The sequence below is a fragment of the Myotis davidii genome, unplaced genomic scaffold (assembly GCF_000327345.1).
Source record: "Myotis davidii unplaced genomic scaffold, ASM32734v1 scaffold233, whole genome shotgun sequence".
NCBI classification, from domain to species: domain Eukaryota; kingdom Metazoa; phylum Chordata; class Mammalia; order Chiroptera; family Vespertilionidae; genus Myotis; species Myotis davidii.
Genome location: NW_006285917.1, coordinates 1,044,620 through 1,053,636, shown reverse-complemented (window position 1 = coordinate 1,053,636; position 9,017 = coordinate 1,044,620). Strand labels below are relative to the sequence as shown.

Genomic DNA, 9,017 nt, shown 5'->3' with positions numbered 1-9,017 from the left:
AGCCCCAATCCCCCGGGAGCAGGCCTAAGCCAGCAGGTGGCCATCCCCTGAGGGGTCCCAGACTGCGAGAGGGCACAGGCCGGGCTGAGGGACCCCTTCCCCCCCAGTGCACAAATTTTTGTGCACTGGGCCTCTAGTTATATTATAAATATCTAAATGGCCCTTGGCAGAAAAACAGTTCCCCATTTCTGCTCTCAACACTTCTTGATAATACAGGAGATTCGGAATGCTTACAATGAGCTGAGCAGAGCATACACAAGTCACAGTATAGAGCCTATAATGACTTTAAGGGCTTATATAATTTAGTACTGTAATAGTTAAGCCAAAATAAAAATTGAAGCTGGAAAGGCTGGAGTGAGGGAAGGAGAGAAGAAAAGAGAGGGAGGGAAGAAAAAAAAAGATCTATTTCTCAGTCTTCAAACTCACTCACTCACTCACAAATAATTCCAAACTGCAGCAATATGTTGTTTTAAACAAGCTATCTAAGCTTAAGTGCCCAGAGCCTTAGCAAGAGGTTATAGGGTGGTAAAGAAATAGAAAAAGACTCAAATGGTTTGGCAGGTCTCTTAAAACAACCAGAAGCTTGTAGGTAGGGTGTACTAAATTTGGCTTGCCACCTTAATTTTTTCCAGTATGTATGTATGTATGTATGTATTTATGTATTTATTTATTTTATTGTTTAAAGTATTACATGTCCCCTTTTTCCCCAATTGATCCCCCCCCCCCACTTTCTTTACCTAATGTAGTATTTCCCTCATGTGAAAAACGTAAGTAGTAACTACAAGGAGCTAGCTAATTTTCCCCCATGTCAGAGACCTTAGTGGTAAAATGGTATAATTTCTAGGGGCCAGGGAATAAAATTAGTAAAGGTTATTAAATATCTTTATTTTAATGACTACTTAATTTTAATGTGCATAGGTGTTTGATTCAGACTAAACATAGTTTACATCTCTATACTTTCATTATGAACTGTAATCTAGGCAATTTGCCTAAACTCACAAAACTTATTTTATTCGTCAAGTTGTAAGAAGAAATGTATTCTCTTCATATGATCATTAGCAAAACCAATTCAATTATAAGTCTCAAACACTTAGTTCTGTGCATTTCACACACTAAATGCTAAATTTTACAAAAATGGACACGTTCCTATTCTTATAACAGAGTATATGTTAATATGGAATGCAGAAGGAAAAACTGAAAATGATAGACTCATGAAAGAAAAAGTCAGGCCAACTTAGTAGTGACTAGAATAAAACAAAGGCAGTTATATAATCCAATACAATACCCTTTGACCAACATGTTCATGTTTCCCTTACCCACAAGCACTGGTAATGATGATTCTGTTCTCTGGTTCTATGACTCTGGCTATTTTAGAGTTTATGTGTAAGTGAGATCATACATTATTTATCTATCTGTGTCTGCCATATTTCATTTAGCATAATGCCCTCAAGATCCATACATGGTGTTGCAAATGGAAGGATTTCCTTTCTTTCTTATGGCTGAATAATATTCCATTGTGCTCAGACATCTCTCAGAGCAATATTCTTGCCTATATGTCTCCTAGGGCAAATGAAATAAATGGGGAAAAAAAACACAAGCAAATGGGGCTATATCAAACTAAAAAGCCTCTGCACAGCAAAACAAACCATCAACAAAATGGAAAGGGAACCCACTGTATGGGAGAACATGTTTACCAATGATACATCTAACAAGGGCTCAATTTCCAAAATATACAAAGAACCTATACAATTCAACACCAATAAGACAAACAACCAATTAAAAACATGCAAAGGATCCGAACAGACACTTCTCCAAAGAGGACATACAAATGGCCAATAGGCACATGAAAAAATGTTCAATATCACTAATCATCAGAGAGATGCAAATCAATACCACAATGAGTTATCACCTCACACCTGCCAGGATGTCTACCATCAATAAATAAATGAACAAAAAATGCTGCTGAGGATGTGGAGAAAAGGGAAACTTAGTGCACCCATGATGGGAATACAGATTGGTGCAGCCACTGCGGAAACAGTATAAAGTTTCCTCAAAAGATTAAAAATAGAATTGCCTTTGGACCTAGCCACCCAACTTGTGGGAATATGCCCTAATAATTCCAAAACATCAATCAGAAAGAATATATGCAACTGTATGTTCATAGCAGCTTTATTTACAATAGCCAAGATATGGAAACAGCCCAAGTAGATGAGTAGATAAAAAAGCAGTTGTACATTTACACAATGGAATACTACTCAGTCATTAAAAAGAAGGAAATCTTATCTTTTGCAACAGCATGAATAGACCTGGAGAGTATTATGCTAAGTGAAATAAGCCAGTCCGAGAAAGGCAAATATCATGTGATCTCTCTTATATGTAGAATTTAATGCACAAAATAAACTGACAAACAAAATAGAAAAAGAGGCACGGATATATTGCCTCCTTAATTTAATGCAGAAAAAAATTCTTACCATTACTTGTTGATATATTTAGCTTATTGTTTATCTTCGTGTCTAACTTGCAAGGTTTTGAAATAAAACCAGGCAAATGGGAAACTCCTTAAATCTTGGATGTTTGCTTTATAGTCATAAGAGATATTTTTTAGAATATTGGCCACTGAAGAGGACAACAGGTAGGCAGGGGAAAAGAATGGAATCTATGCTGCCTAGCAGTAATGCTTACCCACATGCTTCTTTACTGTCATGGTGATCCAATACTGAAGCGATTCATCAGTTTCCCTAGAAACTGCCCCTGCTAATCAATCCAGCCTCATCTCCTGCGGCTCTCCATCACAATTTGTGCTCCATCTACAGCAAGCTACCTAGAATTTCTCTGAATGTACCGTGCTGTTTCTTTCTTCATGTCTGACATTCTCTTATGTGTGGAATGTTCTCCCACCTTCTCTGTCTTGCAAATTTTTCTTTATCTTTCAAAACCAGTTAAAACATAATTTCCTCCATGAAACTTTCCCTGATGTCTACCCTCTCAGTATTTGAAAATACTGTACTTATATTATTATATTTATCATATTATAATTTAATTGCAGTTATGTGTCTGACTCCCATACAAGACAGGGAATAACTTTGATGTCTTATATATCTTTTTATCACTAGTATCTAGTATGATGTCTAGTACATTATAGATATTCAAGTTTTTAAAAATTAAATTGAACTCACAAAGGCTATAAAGGTCTGACTGAATTGAGAAAATTATTCATGAGCTAGTTTCTGGAAACCAGCCCCCAGACTTATTCAAAATTGGAGATATTTGGCAAAATACACAAAGGGAAAAAAATGCCATTTTATTATTTCAATAGAGTCATATTCAATTTTTGACTGTGGTCTAAAATGATAAAAAATTCTTATTATATACAACCTCCCACCCTATTACATCAGAATGCAGACAAACCAGGAGGTACTAATGGGATCCTATTAACCTTCATATCACATTACAACAGCCCCATCTGTTAATTTGGGAAAGGAGTAAGGATAAATATAAAAGCCATTAAGCAGACTGATGGGTATCAGGGAAGAACTAGGACTCTGGTAACTCTTAGTCTTCACTTCTTGGTAACAACTCACTACAGCAAGTTGTAGATTTCAACCACAGTGTGGCAGGCTGTGGTTCCTATATTAGTTGCTAGAGCTGCCCTGACATATAATGGCTCCTATATTAGTTGCTAGAGTTGCCTTGACAAAGTACCACAAATCTGGTGCCTTAAACACAACAGAAATTTATTGTCTCACAACTCTGAAGGCTAGAAGTCTAAAATCAAGGCATCAGCAGGGCTGGTTCCCTCAGAAGGATGTATTCTATGCTTCTCTCCTAGTTTCTGGTGGTTTGCTGATAATCTTTGGTGTTCCTTGGCTGTGGCAGAATAACTCCAATCTTTATATGGTTCAATTTCCTGTTTTTATAAGGATACCAGTTATATTGCATAGGTGCCCACCTTACTCCAGTATGACCTCATAATAACTAATTACAGCTACAATGATCCTATTTCCAACTGAGGTCACATTCTGAGGTATAGACCTCTATCTAGTAAATTAACTGAATCAATAAACAACTTCCAAAACAGAAAGCACCAGGCCCAAATGGGATGGAGAATTATACCAAACATTTAAGGAAAAAATTATACCTATTCTCTACAATCTCTTCCAAAGGATTAGAAGCAGAGGGAATACTTTCTTACTTATTACTCTGCCTGTCAGCCTGATCACCCCCTAACCACTCTCCTGCCAGCCTGATCAACTCCTAACTGCTTCCCTGATGGCCCAATTGCCCCCAACTACCCTCCCCTGCAGGCCTGGTCCCCTCCAACTGCCCTCCCCTGCAGGCCTGCCCCCCCCAACTGCCCTCTGACTGCCCTCCTCTGCTGGCCATCTTGTGGTGGCCATCTTGTGACCACATGGGGGTGGCCATCTTGTGCGAGGGCATGATGGTCAATTTGCATATTACCTCTTTATTATATAGGATGAGGCCAGCATTACCCCAATACCAAAACAGAGAAAGGCATTACAAAAAAGAGAACTACAGACCAACATCTCTCATGTACATAGATGTGAAAATCCTCAACAAAATATTAGTAAATAAAATCCAACAATGTATAAAAAGAATTATACACCACAACCAAGTGAGATTTATCGTAGGTATGCAAGGCTGACTCAACATTTGAAAATTAATTAATGTAATCCATTGTATCAACAGGCTAAAGAAGAAAAATCACATCACTATATCAACAGATGCAAAAAAGGATTTGACAAAATCCTATACCTACTCATGATAAAAATTCTCAGCAAACTAAGAATATAGAATTTCCTCAACTTGATAAAGAACATCTACAAAAAACCTACAGCTAACATCATACTTAATAATGAGAAACTTGAAGCTTCCCTACTAAGAGCAAGAACAAGGCAAGGATGATCCATTCCCCCTCTCACTATTCCCTTTCAACATTGTACTAGATGTTCTAGCTAATACAGTAAGACAAAAAAGAAAATAAAAAGTATATAACTTGGGAAGGAAGAAATAAAACTTTGTTCACAGATCACATGATTGTGTGTAGAAAATCCAGATGAAAACAAAAAACAAAACAAAAAAAAACATCCCAAAAATACTCCTGGAATTAATAAGCAATTATAGCAAAGTTGCAGAGTACAAGGTTAATATATGAAAGTCAATTGTTTTCTTGTATACCAGCAATGAACAAGTGGAATATGAAATTAAAAATAATATATCATTTATATAAGCACCTCCCAAAATGAAAGACTTAGGTATAAATCTAACAAAATATGTATAAGACCTACACAAAGAAAATTATAAAACTCTAATGAACAAAATCAAAGAACTAAATATATATTTATTGTCAAGATATTAATTCTTCCCTAACTTGATCTATAGATTCAATGCAATCTCTATAAAAAACCCAGCAAGTAATATTGTGGGTGTTAACAAACTGATCCTAAACTTTATATGGAAAGGTAAAAGACTCAGAATATCCAACACAATATTGAAGGAGAATAATGCTGATAGACTGACACTATCCAAATCAAGACATAAAACTATAGTGATCAAGACAAGATAGCATTAGTGAAACAACAATAAAAATTTAATGGAACAGAAAAGAGAGCCCAGAAATAGACCCACATAATTATTTTTAACAAAGGAGGAAAGGTAATACAAAGGAGCAAACACGATCTTTTCACACAAACAGTGCTGGGACAATTGGACATCCACATGCAAAATATTAAATATAGATATTAACCTACAACCTTCACAAAAATTAATTCTAAATGAGTCATAGACATACATTTAAAATACAAAACTATAAACTCCTAAAAGATAACACAGGAGAACACCTAGATAATCTTGGGTTTGGCAGTGACTTTTTAGAGAAAAATACCAAAGGCATTGACTCCATGAAAGCAATAATTGATATGCTAAAGTTTATTAATATTAAAAAACCTCGGGGGAGGTTGGGGGTTAATGGGAGGGATGAGGACACATTTGTAATACCTTAACCAATAAAGAAATTTAAAAAATATATATTGAAAACCTCTCTGTGAAAGGCAATGTCAAGAGAATGAGAACGCAAGTCACAAACCAAGAGAAAATATTTGCAAAAGATAAATCTGATAAAGGACTGTTATCCGAAATATACAAAGAACTCTTAAAACTCAACAATAAGGAAAAAAAAATGGGCCAAAGATTTTGACAGACCTCACCAAAGAAGATATACAGATGGCAGCTAAGCATATGAAAAGATGCTCCACATCATATGTCCTCAGGGAACTGCAAATTAAAACAAAAACGACATAACCACTACACACCTATTCAAATGACTAAAATCCAGATCCCTGACAACACCAAATGCTTGTGAGGGTGTGATGCAATAGAAACTTTCATTAATTGCTGGTGGGAATAGAAAATGGTATAGTCACTTCGGAAGACAGTTTGGCAGTTTCTTACCAGACTAAACATACTCTTACCATACAATCTAGCAATCGTTCTCTTTAGTATTTATCCAAGGAGTTGAAAACTATGTCGACACAAAAACCTGCACATGGATATTTACAACAGCTTTGTTCATAATTGCCAAAACTTGGAAGAAAACAAGATATCTTTCAGTAGGTGAATGGATAAACTGTGGTACATCCAGACAATGAAATAGTATTCAGTGCTAAGAAAAAAGGAAGAAAAAGAAGAAGAAAAAAAGAGGTATCAAGCCATGAAAAGACACAGAAGAACCCTAAATGCATAGTACTAAGTGAAAGATGCCAATCTGAAAATCAGACTACTTACTATATCATCCCAACTATATGGCTTTCTGAAAAAGGTAAAACTATGGAGACAGTAAAACAATCAATAGATTACCTGGGGTGGGGGGAGGAATGGGATAGGGTGAACAGGTGGAGCACAGAGGATTTTGAGAGCAGTTAAAATACTCTGTATGATAATATAATAAAAGATACATATCATTATACATTTGTCCAAACTCATCAAATGTACAACATCATGAGCAAACCCTAAGGTAAACTATGGACTTTGGGTGATTGTGATGTACCTATAAGTGTAGGTTCATTGGCTGTGACATATATACCACTCTGGTGGGGGATGTTGATCTTGGGGGAGGCTATGTTATGTGTGGGAGAAAGGAATGTGTATATGGGGAATCTGTACTTCCCCTTCAATTTTGCTGTGAATCTAAAATAGCTCTAAAAACATACTCTTAAAAAATTGAAAACCACTAAGTAAAAGTAAATAACTTGTTGTATGTTTATGTTCATAGAGTGCTCAGAAAAAAAGTCTGAAAAATTAAGCCTGAAGTAGAGTACTCATTGCTTATTAATCTAACTAGAGGCCCGGTGCATGAAATTCGTGTGCTGTGTGTGTGTGTGTGGGGGGAGGGGTTGTCCCTCAGCCCAGCCTGCACCCTCTCCAATCTGGGACCCCACAGGGATCAGGCCTAAACCGGCAGTTGGACATCCTTCTCACAATCCGGGACTACTGGCTCCCAACCGCTCGCCTGCCTGCCTACCTGATTGCCCCTAACGCTTCTGCCTGCCAGCCTGATCACCCCCTAACCACTCCCCTGCCAGCCTGATCAATGCCTAACTGCTCCCCTGCTGGCCCGATCGTCCCCAACTGCCCTCCCCTGCCAGCCTGGTCGCCCCCAACGGCCCTCCCCTGCTGGCCTGGTCGCCCCCAACGGCCCTCCCCTGCCGGCCTGGTCATCCCCAATGGCACTCTCCTGTTGGCCTGGTTGCCCCCAACTGCCCTCCCCTGCAGGCCTGGTCACCCCTATCTGCCCTCCCCTGACAGCCTGGTCACCTCCAACTGCCCTCCCCTGCTAGCCTGGTCGCTCCCAACTGCCCTCTCCTGCTGGCCATCTTGTGGCCAAGTGGAGGCAGCCATTTTTTGACCACGGGCAGCAGCCATCTTGTGTGGGGACGTGATGGTCAATTTGCATATCACCTCTTTTTATATAGGATGTTAAGACAGAAAAGCACAGCATAGCAGAAAGTCCGGCTTCCAAGCAAGAATTGTCAAGAGTCTCTTTGACAGACTCCAATCCAATTATGCCCCAGCCGCTGATTTTTCTATCACCATTTCCCCTTTGTTTCTGAGACAGCATCCATGACCTTCTGTTCATGTGGTAAGGAAGAAATTGCTTCCCAGAAAGGCTTAGCCCACTGCATTTTTCTAGATAAAGAAAAAACAAAAAGCCATTCGACTCTGACAAGCTGATTACTGTCTGTGGAGGAGCAAAATGCCTCCCATAGGACTAGGGAATAGCCAATAAGGAACAATATGTTCGAACCTTTAACCACTGCTCTACCAAGAGATGCTAAAGATGCACATTCATTCTCTCTCTTTCTCTCTTCTCTCCCCCCCCCCGCCCCCTCTTTCTCTCTCGTCCCATGTGAATGGCTGAAAGTAAAAGCCTCCTAAGGCCCTATCTGGCTGTAGTTTCAAATGCATATAAAGTACAAGAATGCTGAAATAAAGTCTCCCCTTTCCACTTTTGCAATTACCTATGCATAAAACTTAGAAGAAAAGGAAAGGCTTAAGAGGGAATCGCTAAATTTTAAAAAAATCTAATATAGTGCCTTATAAACACATATTTAGAACCCAGGCCCTTGAACATTTTAGAGTAACCACTTTTATTGTCCCCTCCCAATTCAGCCTAAGTGGACTATAGTCTCTTCCTTAGTCCTAAGAACTACCTTGGAACTGAACTAAAATGTCTGAAGTTATAAACACAATACAGTGAAAAAATGAATGCACACAGATTATCACTGTGTTTAAAAAATGATGCTCAGAGAAGTGACAGATGTCTAATATTATCTGCCCATTCTGGTATTATACAGTTAACTCCACCTCAACAACACAACTGAGATCTTTAAAACTATTTCAGCAACTCTTTTCACTTGATTCAAATATAACTGATGCCTGTTAAAGGGTTTTTTGTGGGGGGGGGTCATCAAGCTTGATAACAGAGACACGAAACGGAGGTA

General features: G+C 38.3%; 1 protein-coding gene and 1 pseudogene across 6 annotated transcripts in view; both read right to left on the bottom strand.

Annotated features, from left to right (window-relative positions):
* Positions 1 to 2,704, bottom strand: part of LOC102766594 — a 16,000-nt pseudogene extending 13,296 nt beyond the window's left edge.
* The window catches only part of ATF7 (activating transcription factor 7), a 104,977-nt gene that overhangs the window by 59,485 nt on the left and 36,475 nt on the right, over positions 1 to 9,017 (bottom strand). The gene's annotated exons all lie outside the window — the stretch shown is intronic.